Below are 24,685 nucleotides of genomic sequence, written 5' to 3'. Positions count from 1 at the left end.
AGAGAGTGAAAGAGGAGAGAGAGAGAGAGAGAGAGAGAGAGAGAGAGAGAGAGAGAGAGAGAGAGAGAAATTTTTTTAATATTTATTTTCTAGTTCTCGGTGGACACAACATCTTTGTTGGTATGTGGTGCTGAGGATCGAACCCGGACTGCAAGCATGCCAGGCGAGCACGCTACCGCTTGAGCCACATCCCCCACCACCACTTTAATTTTAATTAGAAATTTAATTGAAACTATAGATCAACTTGAGGACTATTTTGAACTTAATATTAACTCTTGGGAAGATGGAAAGATCTCCCATGCTCTTGGATAGGCAGAATTAATATAGTCAAAATGGCAATACTACAAAAACTGTTATACAGATTTAATGCAATTCCTATTAAAATCCTAATGATATTCTTCATAGAACTAGAAAAAGCAATCATGAAATTTATTTGGAAAAATAAGAGACCCAGAATAGACAAGCACTCCTCAGCAAGAAGAGTAAAGCAGGAGGCATCACAATACCAGAACTTAAACTATACTACAGATCAATAGTAACAAAAACTGCATGGTATTGGTACCAAAATACACATATAGACCAATGGTACAAAATAGAATTTACAGAGACAAACCCACATAAATATGGTTATCTCATACTATATAAAGGTACCAAAAACATACACTGGAGAAAAGATAGTTATTCAACAAATGGTGCTGGGAAAACTCAAAATCTCTATGTAGCAAAGTGAAATTAAACCTCTATCTCTCACCCTGCACAAAAATCAACTCAAAGTGAACCAAAGACTTAGACACTAGAACAGATACCTTGTGCCTAACAGGAAAAAAAAAAGTAGAGCCAAATCTTCATCATGTTAGCTTAGAGTCATGTTAACTTCCTTAACAAGACTCCTAAAGCACAAGAAGTAAAATCAAGAATTAATAAATGGGATGGATTCAAACTAAAAAGCCTCTTCTTAGCAAAGGAAACAATCAATAATGTAATGAGAAAGCCTACAGAATGGGAAAAAATCTTTACCACACACAATTCAGAGCACTAAACTCCAGCATATATAAAGAACTCTAAAAACTTACACACACACACACACAACAACAACAACAATAAATGTGCTAAGGAACTGAACAGATACTTCACAGAATAAGAAATACAATTGATCAACAAACATATGAAAAAAACGGTCATCATCTCTAGCAATTAGAGAAATGCAAATCAAAACTACTCTGAGATTTCATCTTACTCCAATCAGAATGGCAATTATCAAGAAGACAAGCAATAAAAAGTATTGGTGAGGATGTGGGAGAAAAGGTTTACTCATACATTGCTGGTAGAACTGCAAATTGGTGCAACCACTATGGAAAGCAGTGTGGAGATACCTCAGAAAACTTGCAATGGAACCACTATTTGACCCAGCTGTCCCACTCCTCAGTTTATACCCAAAGGTATTAAAATCAGCGTACTACAGTGACACAGCCACATCCATGTTTATAGGAACTCAATTCACAATAACTGAGCTATGAACCAATCTAGGTGCCCTTCAACAGATGAATGGATAAAGAAAATGTGGTAAATATACACAATGGAATATTACTCAGACTTAAAGAAGAACAAAATTATGGCATTTGCAGGTAAATGGATGGAACTAGAGAATATCATGCTAAATGAAATAAGCCAATCCCAAAAAAACAAAAGCCAAATGTTTTCTCTGATTAGTGGATTCTGATCCATAGCGAGATGGGGATAGGGAAGAATGAAGGAACTTTGGTTTGTGTAGAGGAGAGTGAGAGGAGGGGTCAGGCTGTGGGGATGGGAAGGACAGTAGAATGAGACAGACATTATTACCCTATATACAGATATGACTACACTACTGGAATGACTCTGTACCATGTATAGCCAGAGAAATGAGAAGCTGTGCTCCATTTGTGTACAATATGTATTCTACTGTAAAATAAATAAATAAATATTAACTCTTCCTGTCAATGAATATGAGATATCATTTCCATTTATTTTACTCTTCTCTAATTTCTTTTTTTAAGTATTATTTAATTTCTTTCTTTTTTTAAGGTGTGGTTCTCTTTTTTTTTTTAAGAGAGAGAGAGGAGAGAGAGAAAGAGAGAATTTTAATATTTATTTTTTAGTTCTTGGCGGACACAACATCTTTGTATGTGGTGCTGAGGATCGAACCCGGACCGCACGCATGCCAGGCGATCGTGCTACGGCTTGAGCCACATCCCCAGCCCCATATTCTTTAATTTCATTGAACAATATCTTGTGGTTTTCAAAGTGTAAGTCTTGCACTTCTTCAGAAAGACCCATTTTTTTGGTACTGCCTCAGTCTACTCCTGTGACCTACAGCATGGCAACCAGTGCACCCAGGGATTGAACAGAGAGCTGCTGAGTGTTTAAAACACAGAGCCACATCCCCAGTCCTTTTTATATTTTATTTAGAGGCAGGGTCTCGCTAAGTTGCTTAGGTCTTGCTAAGTTGCTGATGCTGGCTTTGAACTTGCACTCCTCCTGCCTCATCCTACTGAGCTACCAGGATTACAGGCATGCACCACTATGCCAGGTCACATCTATGTTTGACCAGTCACTAGGCCCATTGAAATCTCCAACCCTTTCCTTCTGTATTCCTCACTGTCATTACCTGTGTAATAAGAGTAGGCTCCTTTTATGTATGTATGTATGTATTTATTTATTTTTGTGTGTGTATGTATGATACTGTGGATTGAAACTACTTCACACATGCTAGGCAAACACTTTACCACTGAGCTATATTCCCAGCCCTTTAAAAATTTCATTTTGAGACAGAGTTCTGCTAAGTTGCTGAAGCTGGCCTGGAACATGTGATCCTCCTGCCTCAGTCTCCTAAACAGCTGTAATTACAGACTGCGCCATCACGCTCAGCTTGCCAGAAGATTTTTAACCAAAAATCTATTCAATTTTTCTGTTTCTTAGGTAAGCTTTGATATTTTGTGTATTTCAAAGAATTTGTGCATGGCATCTATTGACATAAAGGTATTTATAATATTCCCTTATTCTCTTTTTAATGTCTATAGGATCTGCATTGATGTATTTAATTTTATTTCTGGTATTAGTAATTTTTGTTTTCATTCTTTTAAAAAAAATTTTTAGTTGTAGATGGACACAATACCTTTCTTTTATTTATTCATTTCCATGTGGTGCTGAAGACCGAATCCAGTGCCTCACACAAGCCAGGCAAGCATTCCACCCCTAAGCCAAAACCCTAGCCCCATTTTTTTTCTTGACAAGTCTATCTAGATATTAGTTAATCATATTCATCATTTCAAAGATCCAACTTTTGACTTCATTGGTTTTCTCTATTGTTTATAGAAAGTCCATTTCCTGTTTTATTAATTTCCACATTTTTATTGCCAGACTTCTACTTACTTTGATTAGTTTGCTTCCTGACCCCCCACTCGTGGAGTTTCATAAATTAAGTGTATTTCAGATTTGAGATCTTCTTACTTTTCTAATAGAAGCATGTGATGCTCTGAATTGCCTGTTACACATTGCCTTAACTGAACCCCACAAATTTTGATAAGTTGCTTTAATTTTCATTGAGTTCAAAACATTTTATAATGTCTTTCAGTTTCATTTTTTTGACCCATGGGTTGAGTGTCGTAATTTCCAAATATTTGAAGATTTCCCCAGAAATTTTCCTGATGTTGGTTTTAGTTTAATTCTGTTGCAGGGTGGCTGGGGATGAGGCTCAGTGGTAGAGCACTTGTCTGGCATGCATGAGGCCCTGGGTTTGATTCTCAGCACTACAAAAAGATACAAATAAGTTTCTTGTAGTAAGAGAATGTACTCTGATTAATTTTAATCACTTTACATTTATTTAGATTGTTTTATGGCCCAGAACGTGATCTATTTTTATATTGTTTCATACATACTTAGAAATGATGTGTATCACGCTTTATTACAAATATGTATTACAAATATCAATTAGGTCACGTTTTTCTATATTTCAACTGATTTTTTGTTGTTACTGTTTACTTATTTCATCAATCATTGAGAGAAGTGTTGATAGCTCAATAGTTATCAATTTGCTTGTTTTCATCCTTATTTCTTTGTGATATGTTTTGAAGGTATGTTAGGACTGTTAAATCTTCTTGATGAATTAACCTCTTATGGTTTTGAAATGTTTGTTATTACTCATTACCACTGATAATAGTTGTTATTCTAAAGTTTACTGTCTCTGACATTACATGTCACTTTTGTTTTATTTTGATTTTTAAGAGACAGGGTCTCCTTGTATTGCCCTGGCTGGCCCTAAATTCCTCTGTTCAAGTTATCCACCTGCGTCAGCCTCCAGAGTAGCTGAGACTATAAGTCCTGCCACCATACCCAGAAGTGTTCCTTATTATTATTATTATTTTTTTAAAAGGCTTTCCTCCTGGGCTGGGATTGTGGCTCAGCGGTAGATTGCTCGCCTGGCACAGGCGGGACCCGAGTTCGATCCTCAGCACCAAATAAAAGTAAAAGCATTGTGTTATGTCCATCTATACCTAAAAAATAAATATTTTTTAAAAAAAGCTTTCCTCCTTCTTCTCTTCCTCCTCCTCTCCCCCTCTCCTTCCCCTCCCCCTCCCTTTCCTTCTCCTCCCCCTCCCCCTCCCTCTCCTTCTCCTTTCCTCCTCCTCCTCCACCTCCTTCTTCTTCTTCCAAGGATTGAACTCAGGGGCACTCGACCACTGAGCCACATCCCCAGCCCTATTTGTATTTTATTTAGAGACAGGGTCTCACTAAGTTGCTTAGCTCCTTGCCAGTGCTGAGGCTGGCTTTGAACTCTCAATACTCCTGTCTCAGCCTGGGCAGCTGCTGTTATTACAGGTGTGTGCCACTGCCCGGCTTAAACTTTCTTTTTGTTTAACTGCTTTACTGAGGTATAATAAGTTGCATATGTTTAGAGTATACATTTGTTCATAAGTTTTAACATATGTATAGACCCATGAAACTGTCATCATGATCCATTGTTCTTTTTTATTTTTATGTGTGACACTAGAAACTGAACTCACGGTCTTGCACATGCTAGGCTCTGAGCTATACCCTCAGTCCTTTTTATTTTGAGACAGGGTCTTTCTAAATTACTCGTGATCCTCCTGCCTCTGCCTACTGGGTATTAGGGATGATAGCCCTACACTACCATGGCTGGCTCTCTTTTGATTGGCATGTGTTTTCCTATTGTTTCACTTTTAACCTAGGGGGGGTGTGTGTATGTGTATTCTTTTGTTGTTGTTGTTGTTGTTGTTGTTCCAGGGATTGAACCCAAGGGTGCTTAACCACTGAGCCACATCCCCAGCCCTTTTTTATATTTTATTTAGAGACAGGGCTTCGCTAAATTGCCAAGACTGACTTTGAACTCACCATCCTCCTACCCGAACCTCCTGAGCTGCCAGGATTACAGGTGTGCACAATTATGCCCAGCTTGTATCCTTTTTTTAACATTTATTTTTTAATTATAGGTGGACACAATATCTTTATTTTATTTTATGTGGTGCTAAGGATTGAACCCAGTGCCTCACACATGCTAGGCTAGCGCTCTACCTCTGAGCCACAACCCCAGCCCCCAGCTTGTATCTTTATATTTAAAAATGAGATCCTTCCTCTGTTTTCAATCCCAAATGACAATCTGGCTTTTTTCTTTCCTCCTCCTCCTCCTCCTCCTTCTTCTCTTCCTCCTCCTCCTTCTTCATCTTCTTTTTTATACTGGAGATTGAATCCAGGGGTCCTTTATCACTGAGCTAAATCCCCAGTTCTTTTTATTTTTTATTTTGAGATAGGCTATTGCTAAATTGATGAAGCTAGGCTTGAATTTGTAATCCTCCTGCCTCAGCCTCCTGAGTCTCTGGGATTACAGGCGTGCCCCACTGTGCCCAGCTGTAATAGCTATTTTAATGCCTTTATCTACTAATCCTATCATTCTGTCATTTCTGGGTATGTTTCTATTTTTTTTTTCTCGACATTGTTGGTCACTTTTTCCTGCTTTCTAAGTATATAGGGTAATTTTTAAATTACATTCCAGGTATTATGCATTTTACATTGTTGAGTGTTGGATTTTGTTTTGTTCCTTTAAAGAGTGATGGACTCTTTCTGGAAGGCAGTTAAATCACATGCAGATGAGTTTAATCTCTTTAAGCTCTTTTAGAAATGGACTGGAATAACCTTTATTCCAGGGCTAATTTAGCTACACTTCAAAGACGCGGTTCTCCTGGCGTCTTAATTGAAGGCCTATGCATTTAACAAGGTTCCTCTGCTTCGGTTTAGCCGCTCCAGGCTTCGAATGAGCTCTAGGAATTGTTTCATTTGCAGCTCCCCAATATAGTGGGAAATATCTTCACAATCCCAAAGTAGGTAAAGATTTCTTAAGCAGCACACAGAAGATGTAAGCATAAAAGAATTACATTGCCCTCTCCTAGGTGGGTCCCCGGCCTCGCTCTGTAACTGCAGGCTCTGCTGCAGCTCTGGTGTGACACCCCACGCCCACGTGAAGCCCCTCAGCCAGGACTCCCAACACCATGACACCCCAACAGAGAGGCTGCACCTGTGTTTGCACAATGTTTTTTGTAATTTACCTAACGGTTTCCATTCAAAGCAACTTAGTCCTTTTTCCTTCAACTCTGTCCTATGTACGTAAGTGATATCCTAAAAAATCATTGCTGTAAAATGCACATCTTGATAAAATGGTCGTTCGTCCCTATGATGTGTTAAAATTAATTCCCATTAGAATTTTTTTAAATGTGCATGATCAACCTAAAAGGATTTCATATCTTACACTCCTGGTTTTCACCTGTTCTTGGTATTATGTGTGTGAGTGTGTGGGTGAGCGTAGGTGTGAGTGTGCACGTGAGTGTGAGTATGTATGTGTGGCTGATGAGCATGGACGCGAGTGTGTCTGAAGTGTGACAGGTGCGCCTGAGGGTGGAGACTGAACGCAGTGTGGGACGCAGGTGGGAGGAGGACTGGGCTGTCCACACAATGAAGAGTCCTCTAGGGGCTGAGCCCCTCTGGCTAGATCCACGTGCATCAGGAACCAGGCAGGGCAGAGAAGAGGCACGTGGGCCAAAGACCCTCCAGCCACATGCCTGCTTGTTCTTCTGGGGCCCTCAGAGCAGGGACGCTCGCTGGCCGAGGGAGCACCTAGTTACAGCCCTGCATCCTGGTAACCATTGCCAGGGACTGGGAGTGCTTCTGGGAACAGCAGGAGCCAGCGAGCGGGGGCAGTTCCTTCGCTGCTATATTTGCAGGTCTGGATTTAGCACAGGACCTTGAGAAGAGGGACTGAGCTCCCAAGTTTTCAATACCCTGATCCCCCAGGCAACCTTATGCAAGGGAGATTTTAACAGGAGTTCAGAGAGGCTAAGGAAGTTGTTCAAGGTCACACAGCCAGGACATTCAGAGCCAGAACAGGACCCAAGTCTTTTGGTTTTTCAGGTCAAGGGCTTTTCTGATACAGTCCAGGCAACTCAACATCCCCCACCCCCCCTCACCCCCCAGACACAGTGACAGCCACTACCTGGATGTGAGAACAGGATGGCATGCCAGGTACCCCCTGATTCCATATGCTGTTCCCACATATGTGTTCTCAGTTAAATGGTTTTGATGCCCTTTTCTATGCCAAAACCCTCAGCGGGGAAGCAGCTGCTCTTTGGGGCACAGAAGATCCACCAGCACGAGTGATATTCCACCCAGGAGCAGCTGGAGCATTGGAGCATGGGGGGCACTTGGAGGAGCTTATGACTGTGGCTACTGAGCCAGCAGAAGGGAAGCCTTTCAGTATTTAAATCATTCTGGCATATTCTGGCTGCCTGTCAGCCCTGCCCAAGGGATCCTGTTTTTCACTTAGAGGTGGAAGATGAGGAAGTCCCTCCCTCTGACCCTTCCTCTCCCCCTCCTTCCCTCCCTTGTGTGTGCTGAACCCTTTAGTGTGTGGCACAACAGTGGTGACTGAAGATATGAGGATAATAAAATCCAGCTCCCTGGAGGAGCTCCTGGCTGCTTTCCTAAGAGATTCTCTCCCAGAAATCTGGCCCCAAACCCTAGGCTGTAGAGGTGGAGGGTCAGTGTGCTCAAGGTCCACGGCAGACTCATTGTGCACACAGGGAGGTCAGCCTTGAACCCCAGATTGTCTTGTGTAGGCCTCACAGAGGTTTCGCATTAAAGCCAGCAGAATCAATGCTGCCAGATTGATTGTGGCAGCATTGGACTGTGCCCGCTCAGGTTGGATGGCCACTGGGAAGGCCCTAGATTTCTGCATCAGGACCTGCCTTCCTCTGGCTTGATGGTTCTTTAGTGAACACAGAATCACTCTAAAGCATTAATAGGTATTTATTGTAATATGTCATGGAGACTATCTTAGTCTGTTTTCTGTTGATATGACAAAATACCTGAGACTGGAAAATTTATAAAGAAAAGAGGTATATTTAGGTTATAGTCCTGGAAGTCTGAGAACATGATGCTGACATCTGCGTGGCTTCTGATGGCAGCTTGGGCTGCATCAACTCATGGCAGAAAAGCATGTGGGGAAGAACTATGTGTGAGTGTCAGGGGTTGCCAGGCTCACTTTATAATGGTCCGCTCTTGAGGTAACCAATGTGGTCTCATGAGAGCTGGAACTTACTTCTGCATGAAGAAAACCATCAGTCCACTCGTGAAGGTGGGTCCCTTGTGGCCTAAACACCTCTTTAAAAGTCCCACTATCTCCCAACATTGTTACCCTGGGGACTATGGCTCCACATGAGTCTTGGTGATGACAAACCGTATTCAAATCATAGCAGAGACAAATGACAAACCTGTCAAATGAAGGGCTTCACCCTCATGGCTGCTCAGAACTTGGAGTCCTGGGGAAGGAGCTGGAATAACAGCTCTAGCAGAGAGTGGGAGAGAGACAAAGGTTCCCCCTAAAAACGAAATTCGAATGCTTTTTTCTAAAAAAGGGCAGAATACATGCTGGGTTGACAAATAACAAACTTCCCCCCAACCAGTTTAGGAGGATGGTGGGTGGTGCTGGGGACAAAGCACCCAACTCAGGGACCAAGGAAACCTGAGTTAAGACCCAGGGCTGGCACATTTGGCTTTGGAACTGTGGACATCCACCACTAAAAATCCAACTAGATTTTTAGGGGGAAAAGAATCCCAAATTCTGCCACGTGTGGTGGCACACTCCTGTAATTCCAGCAGCTCAGGAGGCTGAGGCAGGAGGATTGCAAGTTCAAAGCCAGCCTCAGAAAAATCGAGGCGCTAAGCAATTCAGTGAGACCCTGTCTCTAAATAAAATACAAAATAGGGCTGGGGATGTGGCTCAGTGGTGAGTGCCCCTGAGTTCGATCCCCAGTGCAAAAAAAAAAAAAAAAAAAGATCCCAAATTCATTCATTGTGTGATCTGTCCTTGAATTGGGGCCTGGACCAGAGCTATTCATCCTATCTGCAAGGTTCCTTATCCCCTCTGTGTTGATAAATAGCTTTCAGAGCCCACTTGCAGCCTCAACCTGCCTAAGTACCCATGAGAGGGACAGAGGCAGAGACAGGGATTGGCTCACATGAATCATAAGGACTGGCAAGTCCCAAATCTGTAGGGCAGATGAGCAGACTGGAAGTTCAGATAAGAGTTGAGGTTGCTGTCCTTTATTTTTTCTCAGTACTGAGGATTGAACCCAGGGCCTCACATATGCCAGGCAAATACTCTGGCTACACTCCCAGGTGCCAAAGGTATCGCTTTTTTTTTTTTCTTTTTTTGGTACCAGGGATCAAACTTAGGGGCACTTAACAGCTGGGCCACATCCCTAGGCCCTTTTTATACTTTATTTTGAGACAGGTTCTCACTAATTTGCTTAGGGCCTCACTAAATTGCTGAGGATAGCTTTGAATTCACAGTCCTCCAGCTTCAGCCTTCCCAGCCACTGGAATTATACTTGTGCACCATGGCACCTGGCCCAAAGTTATGGTCTTGAATTTAAAATCTGCAGGGCAGCAGGCTGTAAACTCAATCGAGGCTTCTATGTTGCTGGGGGGGTTTTTTTGTTTTGTTTTTTGATACAGGACATTGAACCCAGGGATGCCTACCACTAAACCACATTTCCAGCCTTTTATATTGTTTCTTTTTAAAATTTTTGAGATAGGACTTTGGTAAAATGCCCAGGCTGATCTCAAACTTAAGATTCTCCTACCTCAACCTCCTGAAGTGGCTGGAATTACAGACATACATCTGACTTCCTTCAGTTTTGATCAGTTTCCAGCCATTATCTCTCTATTGTCCTTCTGGAACTGGTAGCTAAGGTGCAATAAATCGTCTCATTTTTTCCCTCTATGTCTCTTATACTTGATTGCTTCCATATTTTTCTGTTCTTTCCTTGGTGCCCTGGTAGCAGAGATATTTTTTCCAGAGGCATTATCCAACTTGCTGAGTGTCTCTTTAGCTCCATTTTGTTCTGCTCTTTGAACCTTTTTTTTTTTCTTTTACTGGATTTGAATGAATCCAGGGGCTTTTTACCACTGAGCTACACCCCTAGTCTTTTTTTGATTTTTTTTTAATTTGAAGACATGGTCTTGCTAAGTTGCTGAGTTATGAGGGTCTTGCTAAATTGCTGGGATTGGTCTCAAATTTGTAATCCTTCTGCCTCAGCCTCCCAAGTTATTGGGATACAGGCATGCATCACAGAGCCAGCAATTCATTAGTTTTAATAAATAACTTCCTAACACTAATTTTTTACTTTTAGAACTTCTATTTAATTTGCTTTCCACAGACTTTTCCCATAGTATCCTGTTCTTCATTTTTCTTTCTATTAAAAAACTCTTTATAATCATTTTAAATGTTTATGTTTTTATGTCTTTCTATGACTTCCACTTCTTCAGGGGTCAGTTCTTTCATACTCAGTTGTTTTTGTCTTTACTGATCATCTTGTGGTTCATTTCCCTGTGTGGTTTACAATTTTGGTTTGAGAACTTGTCTTCAGTGGGGGTCATTTTTTTGCTGGGGATGTCTGTGAGCTCTGGGTTGTAAAAAGGTCATTACAAAATACTTTGGGTTTTGCTTGTGTCAGGAGCCTAGGTCCTGTACTAATTTTTATGTTAACTTTTTGGCACAGGAGTCCTGGGACCAATGACCCGTGTTATGGTTTAGATGTGAGGTGTCCCCCAAAAGCTCCTGTGTGAGAATGCTAGAAGGTTTGGAGATGAACCCATTGGGTTCTGAGAGCCTTAACCTAGTCAGTGCATCAATCCTCTGATAGGGGTTAACTGGGTGATGACCATAGGCACGTAGGGTGTGGCTGGGTGGGTCCCTGGGGTGTGCCTTTGAGGTGGGGCACACATTTTGTGAGCTAAGTTGAGTCCCTCTCTTGCCTCTTGGTGGCCCTGTCCAGACCTGCTTTCCTCTGCCACACTCTTCTGTCATGATGTCCTGCCTCACCTTGGGCTCAGAGCAATTGGAGTCGGCTGTCTGTCGCCTGAAACTATGAGCCCCCAAATAAACTTTTCCTCCTCTAGCTGTTCATGGCAGGTCTTTTGATCACAGCACTGATGACTAAAACATCATGCCAAACAGAGGATGGCAGAGAAAACAGCCCACCTCACCTCCCTGTGGGGAAGGCCTGCACTCTCCATCTTTCACAGAAACTTTTCTCCCACCCAAGCCTAGACAGTGAGGTAGCTTCTTCTGCAGGCCTGGTTTTCCAGCTTCATTTCCCTGACTCTTGAAGGCCCTAATCTCTGTTCAGGGGGATGAATTCCAGCTCCCCTGATGGAAACTGCTGGGGCTGCCTCCGGTCTCTAAAAGAGCCTCAGGCTTTATCCAGGCAAATACCCACAAACCTCAGTTTTAGCCTCACTTCTCTTTTCTGGCTTGGAGTTTTTGTTCTCTCTGGAACCTGGGGATTTTGCTTTACTTTCATTTGAGCTCAGCTGTGCCTCTTCAAGTGTTTTTTCTTGTATTTTCTGCAGCTTTTCTGTAAAATAGCAAGAGAGGGGCCATCAGGAAAGCTCAGCATGCCATGTTGCTGAAAGTGTTCTGCTGCGCGGGTCTGTGAATTTCCCCATAAGGTCAGCCCCTCCTTTAGACTATAAACTCCATGAGGCAGGATTGGGTTAATTTTGGTGGATGACCATCATCCAAAAGGGACTGAGCATATTGTTGATACCACCGGTGATCGGTGACGAGTTCTGCTTCCTCACATGTTGAAGTTTGAATATTAGAGAAGCACGCTAAGGCAAGCATATGAAGCAGAGTTTATTTAAAAAGGGGTAACACAGACTTCTCCTGGGAGGGAGAAGGGGACCATTGCTGGTATCCTGGTATCCCAAGAGATGAGGTGTTCTGCCGTTTTTTATATCCTAGGCTACCTTTGTTCTCCTGCCCTCTTCCCCTTATCATTCTCACTAAGCCCAGGAATGCTCCGTGGGAGGGCCAAAATATGGGGAACAGGTGGGCTGAAGGGGGAAGGGCAGGATGGAGCAACCCTTATAGCTTCCTGTATGGAGGGACAATTCCTGGGACAGGTTACCTTGGTAACTGGTTGGAGCAGGGACAGGTTCTTGATAAGGGTGGAGGAATTAACATTTCAATCCCTCAGGGGACAGTCTCCAACTTGCTGGACTCATTCAAAATTGCTCAAAATTGGTCTGACTGGATCTGACCTGACTCGATTTACCTATCTATACTGATTGCCTGTCTAATTCTGGCTTCAGAGTGAGGACTCAATAAGTATTTTTGAATGAAGGAATGAGGACATGAATACCTAATTCTGATGGCCCTTGAGAGAATACAGTAAGAGAATACGAAACATGCTTGGTTATGGTGGGGGTTCAGAAAAGCTAGCTTTTTTTTTTTTTTGGTACCAGGAATTGAATTCAGGGGCCCTTGACCACTGAGCCACATCCCCAGCCCTATTTTGTATTTCATTTAGAGACAGGGTCTCACTGAGTTGCTTAGTGCCTTACCATTTCTGAGGCTGGCTTTGAACCCACGATCCTCCTACTTCAGCCTGTTGGGATTACAGGCATGTGTCACCGCGCCCTGTAGAAAAGCAAGCTCTTATAATAATTTTGTCCATAAAAACAAAGACTCTGGGCTGGGGTTGTAGCTCAATGGCAGAGCACTTGCCTAGCACATGCGAGGCACTGGATTTGATCCTTAGCACCACATAAAAATAAATAAATAAAATAAAGGTATTGTGTCCAACTATAATTAAAAAATAAATATTTAAAAAAACACAAATAAAATAAAGGTATTTGTTTTGTCCACCTACAACTTCAATTTTTTTTTTTTTAATCCAAACCACACAAAGACTCTACCATGAGGGCTTATCTGATTCAGCTCCCCTCTGACCTCAGACCAGAGTCTTGACCTACCTAGAATGGAGGCAGCTGTGAGTGTGGCCTCCTGCGGTGGTCTTCCAAGAGTACAAGGTCAGCCCTTCCCACCAGAACAGTCAAAGCATCTTGGCTTTAAGGAGAGCCCTGGTGTCTGAAGATGAATCCCCCTCTGACTGGTCCTGTCCTGTGGGTAGTCCCTGACCATGCTATTAACAGTGATGCCTTTTCCTGCCAGGATTTTTTTTTTTTCTCTAGAAATTGAATACTTCAGAAGTTTGTTGAGAAAAACAAATGCATATGATAAGTAATAATTGATTTATTTTTGCTTTTTAATGAATCAGACATTCAGCTGCCTGAACTTCCAATCATCATGATGTCAAATTATTTCAGCCGAAAGCAAGAAAATGTGACATTTTAATCAGTGGGTGCAGTTTTTGCTGGGTGAATACATTAGAGACCCCCTGCGTAATTCTCCAGCAAGTGATCTAACGGTGACCCAAAGGGGGTTCTAAGATGAGGTTACCCAGGGGCAGCCTCATAAACACTATAATCCAAAGAAACTAGTCTGCAGCAGTGGGAGGTAAGAGCAGATCTGACAAGGCTTAGATTGATTGATTGATTGATTGATTTGGTACCAGGGATTGGATCCAGGGGTACTTAAAGACTGAGCCACATCCCCAGTCCTTTTTTGTATTTTATCTAGACACAGGGCCTCACTGAGTTGGTTAGGGCCTCACTAAGTTGCTGAGGCTGACCTTGAACTAGTGATTCTCCTGCTTCAGACTCTCAAACTGCTGGGATTACAGGCATGCACCACCATGTCCAGCAAGGCTTGGATTTAGATAACCTAGGGAAACAGTATTGAACATATGGGGTGTGTGTGTGTGTGTGTGTGTGTGTGTATGAGAGAGAGAGAGAAAGAGAGAGAGAGAGAGAGAGAGAGAGAGAGAGAGAGAGAGAAAGAGAGAGAGAAAGAGAGAGTTAACATCTCCTTCAACATGTTGGAAAGAGATCTAGTCAATGAGGGACTTAGAGCTATAGACCATAATAATAATAATGTAAGAAATGCCTATTATAGCAGAGCATGGTAGTGCATGCCTGAAATCCTGGTGGCTTGGGAGGCTGAGGCAGGAGGATTGCAAGTTCAAGGTCAGCCACACCAATTTAGTGAGGTCTTATCTCAAAAAAAAATTGTTTTAAGGGGGGTTGTAGGCTGGGGTTGTGGCTCAGCAGTGGAGCGCTTGCCTAGCACGAGCATGTGTGAGGCCCTGGGTTCCATCCTCAGCACCATATAAAATAAATAAATAAATGTATTGTGTCCAACTACAACTAAAAAATAAATACTAAAAAAGGGGGGTTGCTGGGGATATGGTTCAGTGGTTAAGTGCCCCTGGGTTCAATCCCTTGTATTAAAAAAAAAAAAAGGAATGCCTGTTTTATGCAGGAACCCTATTTAACTTAATGCTTTTCTTTAAAACCCAACTATAAAGTGGATACCATCCCCCACCTTACAAATGAGGAAACCAAATCTGAACAATCTGAAGAATCTCGACTCATTCCCGCCTGCAAGTAGCTAGTGGGTCAAGAGCCAACCTCATCTGATTTGCAAGGCTAGCTTTCCACCAAACGATTGCCACTCTACACATGACACATGAGTTGACAGCACTGGTTCCCAGTTTTGCTTACTGGAATCTCCTGGAGGGCTTTTAAAAAACGCAGATGCCTTTGGGTTGTGGTGGCTCAAATCTGTGATCCTAGGAATTTAGAAGCCTGAAGCAAGAGGATCACAAGTTTGAGGCCAGCCTCAGTAATTTAACAAGACCCTCTCTCAATAAATAAATAAATAAAACCTGGCGATGTAGCTCAGTGGTAAAGTACCCTGGGTTTAATCTCCAGTATCAAAAGTAGGACCAGTAGCAACATATAGTTTTATTCCCAGAGATTTTAATTTTGGGGTTCAGAATCTTTATCATATTTCACCACATAATCATCACAGCTTATTTTTTTCAGATGGTTCACCACTTAAAGGTAAAAGCAGCAACATCTTCCCCAGTGGCATTGGATGCACATTTGTCTTCTCAGGCACCAGAGTCCCAAGCCAGAATTCTCAGCGCTTGCACATGGTCTGTTCTATTTGAAAGCCAACTGGTTTGTTTAGAGTGCCCTGGTACTAACAAAAACACATCTTGGGCTAGGGTTGTGGCTCAGCGGTAGAGCGCTCACCTAGCATGTGTGAGGCCCTGGGTTCGATCCTCAGCACCACATAGAAATTAATAAATAAAATAAAGGTATTAATGTGATCAACTACAATTAAAAAAAAAAACTCACCTAAGAGTCTGTGGTGGACACCACCACATCAAATAAAAAAAACTAATGATAGCAGTGCAGAATCTTGGGGCCCAGAAGATTAGATTTTGCAAATCCATACTTTGCAACACTGTACGAAATTTTCTCAAGTGTAATATTTTGACTGTCATGCACTAATCAATAACAACTAGTGTGTTAACTTTTCTTTCAGACCAAAAAATTGTTCACTAAATTGTCATGAAGAAATGATGTGAGTCAAGGTGCACTATTTGATTTTAATTTATTTATGAGTATTTCATACATCCTAATCTTGCACTGAAGACAGTTTAGAAATAAATAATGTTTAAGTAATACTGGAACAACTAAAAAAGAAAAAAGAGCTGGGTATGGTGGCTCAGCTCGGGAACTTGAGGCAGGAAGATCACAGAGTTCAAAGCCAGTCTCAACAACTTAGTGAGGCCCTAACCAACTCAGCAAGACCCTCTTAACTTTAAAAAAAAAAAAGAGGCTGGGGATGTAGCTAAGTGGTTAAGTGCCTCTGTGTTCAATCCCCTGTGCCAAAAAAAAAAAAAAAAAAAAAAGAGAGAGAGAGAAAAAGAAAAAAGAAAAAGACTTCACATAATAATCCTACCTTACCTTTTTTGGAAGAAAAAAATTGGCATAAAATTTGTGACAATAATGTGGTGAAATATGGTTAAAAAAAATCCCCCAAAGATTTTTAACATACAGATAAGGCTGAGTGCCACTGAGCATCACTGACAGTACACAGCCCCAAGCCCACCTAGGTCATTTGCTGTTAATATCACCTAGTCTGTCTGACTATCCCTAGAATTAGGAAAAGGGCCAAAGAAGCCCAGAGGAGTATCCCAAACTCTAAGTCCAAGATCTGTAACTGGGCCTGGCCTCGAGCCAAAGTGGGAAACGGGCAATAATTAACAGCAACTTGATGACAGTAATAGTTGGAACAGTAATTTGACAATTTATTTCAATGCGACAGGTCATCTGCAGACTGTTTTATTTGTTCTCACAACAACACTCCTAGATAGGTGAATAGTAACTCTTAAAAGGACACAGGGGCACAGATATATGAAGGGGCCAGTCCAGAGCCACTCAGCTAGGTTGGGTAACAGTGCTCTGGACCACTACCTTTTCTGTGTTGTCTCTCCAATCGCAGGCCACTTCCAACTCTGCAGCCCCTGGGCCACCTCAGGACTCCCCTACCACTCACAGTTCCCTGGTACCTGATTTACGGAGTGCTTGCTCTGCCCTGGGGTGGTGAGTCAGGCAATGAATGTGGGTAAGATGGGCATCCTCCCCTGCCCCTACTGAATCTCAAGGTCAGGGAGAGATCAGACCAGAACAGGTGGAAGGATACATAAGAGGACTGGGGTGGTGGTGCTGAGATTTAGCAGATGGAGCCCCTAGTTGACCGAGGGATCCTAATCCCTGGTCAGCAAGCTCCCAAGGTCACCATAGTCCTCAGGAAGCAAACCTGGGCCTGGATACTGGAGCCCTGTTTCTGCTCTTGAAGGGAGAACCTTGTTGAGATTGATTACAACTGAGTTCAAGGCCAGGAGCCTCAACTCTGTGGACCTCATTTTCTCATCCATAGTAGCCCCTTCATGGCAGTTTCTCTAAAAAGACTGGGCAAGCCCAGACGCGGCCAGACCTGGCAGGGTGGACGCCCACTCGCCCCCTCGCCTGCAGCCGTTCCCTCCCCTCCCCCTGCTCTCATCCCTGGCACCCAGCCTGGCTGCAAACCACTTTCCAGCAGTGTCTTCCATGGGGAATGGAAACTCTGAGAGGAACCATTTCTCTTTGTATTTCCCCAGCAACCAGCAGAGGCCTGGCCAGGGAGCCTAGGGAAAGGCCCAGCAGACTGAATTGTCCACAGCTGGCAGTCCCATGGAATGACTCACACTCCCGGAAAGATGCCCGCCTGTCCCCACCAACCCAGCCACTCACCAGGTCACCGCCTGGTAAGTCAGGGGCTGTCAACCCTGGCTGCAAGGCGGAATCAGCAGGAAGAGAACTAGGGGAGGGGGGCGGGAGGCCTTCAAAATTCTAATGCCCAAGACACAGTGGAACAGACAACCCAAGGGCCCTGAGGGTGAAGCTGGGCATCACTGTTTCTTACAGTCTTTCTCATGTCATCTGAAGATATTTTATGGGAAAAGACCAGCATGTTTGCTTAAAATGCAGCCTCCAGGTGGAGGCCCACAGCAAATGGATCAGGCTCTGGGGATGGGTTCTAGAATCCAGACCCTTAACCCCCTTCCCTAGAATTTTTTCTTTCTTTCTTTCTTTCTTTTTTTTTTTTTTCTTTTCACAGCAAGTTTTAGGAATCTCTGCTATTTGGAGGATTCCACTGTGAGGAACAAACAGGTCCAGCTGCCCACAGACCCATTGTTCACTGGGGGAGGTGAGAGGGTTTGCCTGGCCCTGAGGCAGTTGGGGAAGGAAGGGCTGGAGGTGGAAGAGAGACCTCAGCTGAGGGAGGTGCCTTTCTGGAGGGCCAGGAGAGTTGGGCCTGGGAGGCTTCCTGCAGGAGACAGGGATGCATTCCTCTCATTCCTTAAGGGTGAATTTCTAAGGGTAGGATTTCAAGGGTAGTAAATAAAAGGGCAGGTGGAATATCTATTTATTTACTCACTTATTTCCCTTAGTCCGCTCCAGGGTTAATCTGCTTACTCTACATCAGCTGGAGCCTCCAAGGTGGGGGTGCTAGTCTACCCAGGCTGCTATTACAAGATACCACAGCCTGGGCCTTGGGGTACTGGGGACTAACCCCAGGAGTGCTCTACTGCTAAGCCACATCCTCAGGCTTTTTTTTTTTTTTTTTCATCTTTTATTTTAAGACAAGGCTGGCCTCAAACTTGTAATCCTCCTGCCTCAGCCTCTGGAGTCTCTGGGATTCTAGGTGTGCTCACCCTGCTCAGCCAGGCTGGGTCCTCCTTACACAGCCTAAATTTACATGTCATGGTTTGGGAGGCTGGAAGTCCAAGACAGAGATAACAGCAAGGTAAGTTTCATCCTGAGGTCACTCCTCTTGGCTTGGAGGTAGCAGCCATCTTGCCGTGTGCCTGCTTGGCCTCTTCTGTGAGGAAGAGAGAAAGGATAAGGCAGTGGGGAGAAGAAGACAGAGTGGGAACACCCACGTTGCTCCTTTAGTTGGCTCTCACTAATCCCACTGGATCAGGGACCCCCACCCTTAACAGTCTCTTTGAACTACTTACATCCTTAAAAGATCTATCTCCAAAGACAGTTGCATTGAGGGTTAGGACATCAACACAGGGAATCTGGGGGACATGATTCAGTCTATAGCAGTGGGCTTCTCAGCTCAAAGAACCATACAGGGGCTTACAGGGTCATCCAGGGGAACTGGGCCCAAGTGGCAGAAGGAAAAGAACCACCCATCAGTCCCCCTACTGCACCTACATTCCTGCTCATCGTTCAGGGCTTTGACCTGGGGGAGGCAGAGGAAGCCCTGCTTCTTATCTTAGGCCTCTGGAGACCCAGGATTGGGAAAGAAGGAGACTGGGTCCAATTGGCCCATGAGGCTGGCCAAGGGGGTCCCTGGGAATCAGACACAGAGAAGCAGCAATGACTCAGGTGACCATGGACTCGATGCAGCTCCCTCCCCAGAGCATCTTTCAGGGGCCCAGGTGGCCTCCTGGGCATCTCCTCTCAGCTGTGTCTGCAACTACTTCTGTTCACCCCCGTCCTCTGCTCTTCCCTGTGTCAGGCAGCATGTGGCCCCCGCAGGTTGACTGTGAACAAGGCAGAGGAGCCCTGCTGTCAAGGAGTTCACATCTGAGTGAGTCCGGCAGCAGCCAATAGAACAATAAAGAAGTTGAGAAGTAACAGTCAAGGCTATTGGTTGGTCAGGAGCGAGTATGAGGTGAGGCAGGAAAGACAGAATAGTCGATGTGCAGGGAGGTGAGCTATTTTTGCTCTGGGCTCAGGGAAGTCTTCTAGAGAAGACACTGGGCGGAGAGAGACCTAAATGAAGGAAGGAAGTGGGCATGGAGATTTAAGGAGAAGAGCATTTCAAGAAGGAACCGCAAATATGGTGGTTGCGAGGCCAGAGGAACTAGGCCTGTGTGAGCCATAAGAAGAAGGTCAAAGGGCCTGAGGGGGTGGAGCAAGGAGAGCCCCATGGTGAATGGGGCTGAGGGGTCTGCAGAGCCAAATTACAGGGGCCTGTGGGGTTCACCTTCTTCTCTGTGTCTGACAGGAGGCCATGAAAGTTTGGGACAGAGGAGTGATGTAACCTGACAGGCTGACAAGGATTGCTCTGCTATGTGGAAACAGAGGACGCGTGGGGAGCAGGCAGGAAGAGCCAAGGTCAACTGCAGTAGGTCAGGGGGAAGAGGCAACAGGGGATTTGCTTTGGGGGTGGCTATAAGGGATGGATCAAGAGCCACCCATTGAAAGTTGAGCTGAGGGTGGGGTGGCGGTGCCCTGTGAGGGGCAAGGAGTCAAATTCAACTCCTGTGTCGGTGTGAGCTTCTGAGTGGATGGTAGTGGCGAGGGGGAGTTCAAATCCTGTTGGAACCTATGAAGTTCAGAGAGCCTGTCACCACCCCAGTGGAGGTGCTGAGTCTCTGTGAGTCTGGAGCTGAGGAAGGCCACGGTGGCTGGTCAGGCTGGAGAAACGCATTTCATCTGCTTTCACGTGGGACCTGCTGCAGGGGAGAGATGGGATTCCCTGGGGAAACACCCAGCAGGGTAAGAGGCGGGAGGACGTCCAACATGGGGAGGTCAGAAAGAGGAGGCCCCACCAGCCTAAGATAGGGAAGAAGAAGAAGATTCGCTCTGGGGGCAAGTGCACAGAGAGGACAGCTCAAGGGTTGGTGAGTGAGGTGAGATACGGACAACCTGGCTCATGAAATCTGGAGAACTGGGCCACTCAAAGGGTGGTAGGGACCAAGGCCTGAGAAGAGCCTGGGTGGGGACAGGGCAGGAGACGGAGCTGCAGAACAGGCAAGTTAATTGGGGGATTTTGCTGTAAAAGACAACAGAGAAATGAAGCAAGGCACCAGCGAGAGGAACCTGCCAGGACCAGCAGGTTGGTCACCAAGGGCCTCTCTGTGAGGTTTCAGAGCTGCAGAGCAGCCTGTGGGATGCTGTCAGTCAGGAGTAGGTGTGTCCTCCCTGAGAGGGGACTTTAAGGCATAAAGGTATCAAGGACTTGGTAGGGGATAGTGGGCCTCTGCCAGGAGTCTTTTTTTTATGGTGGGAGGGGGGTACCAGGGATTGAACTCAGGGGCACTCCACTGAGCCACATCCCCAGCCCTATTTTATTTAGAGACAGGGTCTCACTGAGTTGCTTAGCATCTCCCTATTTCCTTGCAATCTTCCTTTCTCAGCCTCCAGGGCTGCTGGGATTATAGGCGTGTGCTACTGTGCCAGCCAGAACTCTTTCTTGCCAGCCTGAAATTCCACTATCACTGTTTTTGCCAGCTGGATTTGTTAGAATCATGAAGACTGGAAGTGTCACTCAGGGGTGGAGCGCTGGCCTCACATGCACAAGGCCCTGGGTTCAATTCCCAGAGCCATGGGAAAAAAAAAGAAACAAACAAAAAAATGCCATCATGGAATAGTAACTAAAAAAAAGCCTACCTGTAGTCCTACCCCTGATCACCAGCTCAGTGCAGCTGAAGTGACAGCTGGGATGGCAGGACCCAAAAGTAAGGAGGAACTCTAGGTAGAGCCCCTGTGGCCTGTGGCTGAACAGCCTGGGTATCAGATCAGAAAGGATGTCCTGACTGAGGCAGCAGGTACCGGCAGGACACAGGACCGTGGAAACAGTTTGAAACCTCATGACCAGGGACTCTACTTTCTGCCAGCTCACGTATTGATTTACAAACCCATCGGCAACCACCGGGGACTGGTGACACAAAGCAGCTCGTGGACCTTTGGCAGGAAGGAGCCTTCTGGTTGTCTCAGTAGGAAGATGACTCACCCCAACTCTGTGTGTAAATACGAGAGTGACCTTTGCATTCAGGAAGAGGAGGACACCTCTAGCCAGAGTCACAGTGACCCTTGTTAGTCAAAATGTGATCCCTTGATGCCTAGCATGGGCTATATTTTTATCAGGGAAAAAAACATCCAGAGGGTCCCTTGGTTCTCAATGAGCAAAATAGATCACCTTTAGCAGCAAGGAAGTCTGCAAAAATGAACTTTTGTCCTTTTCTATGGTAGCTGGGGATATAGCTCAGTTGGTAGAGTGCTTCCTACCTCACATGCACAAGGTCCTGGGTTCAATCCCCACCACCACAAAAAAAAAAAAAAAAAAAAGGCAGATTTACTTTGGGGCTGGGGTTGTGGCTCAGCGGTAGAGCACTTGCCTAGCACATGCAAGGGGGCTGGGTTTGATCCTCAGCACCACATAAAAATAAATAAATAAAGATATTGTGTTCGACTACAATTAAAAAATTTTATTAATAAAAAAAAAAAAAAGAGGGCTGGGGATGTGGCTCAAGCAGTAGTGCGCTCACCTGTCATGCGTGCGGCCCGGGTTCGATCCTCAGCACCACATACAAACAAAGATGTTGTGTCCGCTGAAAACTAAATAATAAATATTAAAAAATTCTCTCTCTGTCTCTCTCTCTGTCTCTCTCACTCTCTCTTTAAAAAAAGAAAAAAGAAAGCAACACGTGGACAAGAAGCCTAGAAATGTCTATTAAGTAGCCAGTTATCAGTGGGTACCATAAAATGCACACAGGAGATGGAAATGCACATGTGGCAAACTTGACAAATTAAATTATTTATAAGTTAAACGTTTAATAGAAAAAACAGGAAAGATCAGGATCTTCTATTAGTTTTTTGTTGTTAATTGATTTTGATCTATTATTTTTCTGGTTAATTGATTTGTTTTTTGTTTCTTCAGATAAAAATATTCAAAAGATTTTCTTTGAAGCCCAGGATTTGCATTTGAATGTAAATTTTGTGTATTGTACCTTGATCAATGTTGCAAAACTCAGTAAAGACATAGGTAAAGAGATTAAAAAGCAAGGTAATAGAACACATTTATAAATGCTTTTCAAATTAATAAATGTGTCTGGATGCCATGGCACATGCCTATAATCTCGGCAGCTCTGGAGGCTGAGGCAGGAGGATCTGCGAGTTCAAAGTCAGTCTCAGGAATTTAGCAAGGTCCTAAGCAACTTAGTGAATCTCTGTTTTATGATAAAAATAAAAAAGGGCTAGAGATATTGCTCAATGGTTTATTAAATTCCCCTGGGTTCAATCCTTGGTCTCCAAAAATAAAATAAAATAAATCAAAGTAATAAATGTGTTATCCAAAGCTGCTATATTATAAAAACCATGTAACACAGAAATTCTACTCTTGGGAATTAGTCTTCAGGAAATAATCATGGTTGTATTTCAGAAGCAGTCACTGCTTAGCCGCTTAGAAAAGAAATGGAAATAACCTAAGTGAGTAACGATAGGGGATTGGTTGGATGACACAGTCATACAATGAAATGCTATACAACCATAAAAATAGCAGTTTTTGATGGTATTTAGTATCATGAGAAAATTTCAAAATATTTTATTAAGTAGGATAATTACCTGTAATCCCAACAATCTGGAAAGCTAAGGCAGGAGGTCATAAATTCAAGCCCACCCTCAGCAACTGAGAGAGACTCCATCTCAAGAAAAAAGAAAAAGCAACATATAAGGTAGTATATAATGTAGTCACATTTGTATTGTTTAAGGGTTTGTTGTTGTTGTTGTTTGTTTTTTTGGTAATCCGTCAGAAGGACCCACAAGGATTGAACTCAGGGGCACTCTATTACTGAGCTATGCCCCTAGACTTTTTTTTTTTTTTTTTTTTAGTTGTAGATGGACACAATATTTATTTATCTTTACGTGGTTCTGAGAATAGAACCCAGTGTCTTACATGAGCTAGGCAAGCACTCCACTCAACTACAACCCCAGACCAGACCTTTTTATTTTATTTTATTTTTTTTAAAGAGAGAGTGAGAGAGGAGAGAGAGAGAGAGAGAGAGAGAGAGAGAGAGAGAGAGAGAGAGAGAGAATTTTTAATATTTATTTTTTAGTTCTTGGCAGACACAACATCTTTGTATGTGGTGCTGACTATCGAACCTGGGCCGCATGCATGACAGGCGAGCGTGCTACTGCTTGAGCCACATCCCCAGCCCTTTTTATTTTATTTTGAGACAGATTTTTACTAAATTTCTGAGACTGGCCTTGAACTTGGAATCTCCCTGCCTCATCCTCCCCAGTTGCTTGGATTGCTGGTGTGTGCCACCACGCCCAGTTCTTTAAAGTATATATGTGGTAAGGGGAAAAAAACACAACACTACAAGGAGACACTACAAAAATATCTTCTTCCTAGATGATAGGATTATGTAAGAGTTTGGGTTTTTTGTTTTGTTTTGATAGAGCTCACTGATATTTTATTCTTTTATATTTTATGGGAGTGGTATAGGATATTGATAGACATACAATGAAAATCTTCCCTTATTCTAATAAATACGGCCAATAAATAAAGGCCACTCATCCTTTAATCATTTGAGAAAAAAATTTAAACAATGTACTTGTTTATTTGTAACGTTATGTTTTTTTCCTGTATTTTTTATTGGTGTATTATAATCATACATAATAGTGGGATTTGTTGTTATATGTTTGTATATTTACTTAATTTAACAATCTAATTTGGTTAGTATCATCCTCTTGTAAGATTTTACTGTGTTTCTACTTTTTTTGTTTGTTTGTTTTTGCAGTGCTGGGAATTGAACCCAGGAGCCTCCTGCAGGCTAGGCAAGGGCTCCACCACCAAGTTACCCTGCCCCCAGCCCTATGTTTATAAAACTCAGATTAAGACCCAGACTTTCCTTTCTCCCCCTTCTTCCCACCCCAACCCCACTCCCTACCCCCAGGTTAAGCAAGAAGCTTCTCGGGAAACATTCTCTCTCAGAGTGTTTGCCCAGGCTTCTGGAGACCCAGCCCACTTGGCCAAGTTTCGGTTTCAGTGGAAACTCTCAGTGTTTCCATTGTCTGACTGGAGAGTCTTCAA

General features: G+C 43.6%; 1 long non-coding RNA gene across 1 annotated transcript; it reads left to right on the top strand.

Moving 5' to 3' along the window:
- Positions 1–18,516: 18,516 nt before the first annotated feature.
- LOC144377546 (uncharacterized) lies at positions 18,517–22,077 on the top strand. Its single transcript, XR_013438541.1, has 2 exons — positions 18,517–18,658; positions 19,874–22,077. It is a non-coding gene; the product is annotated as an uncharacterized LOC144377546 (long non-coding RNA).
- Positions 22,078–24,685: the final 2,608 nt, after the last annotated feature.

The sequence above is a fragment of the Ictidomys tridecemlineatus genome, chromosome 5 (genome assembly GCF_052094955.1).
Source record: "Ictidomys tridecemlineatus isolate mIctTri1 chromosome 5, mIctTri1.hap1, whole genome shotgun sequence".
In the NCBI taxonomy this organism is placed as follows: domain Eukaryota; kingdom Metazoa; phylum Chordata; class Mammalia; order Rodentia; family Sciuridae; genus Ictidomys; species Ictidomys tridecemlineatus.
The sequence above is the reverse complement of the archived record's forward strand: the minus strand, read 5'-3'. Positions and strand labels throughout refer to the sequence as shown.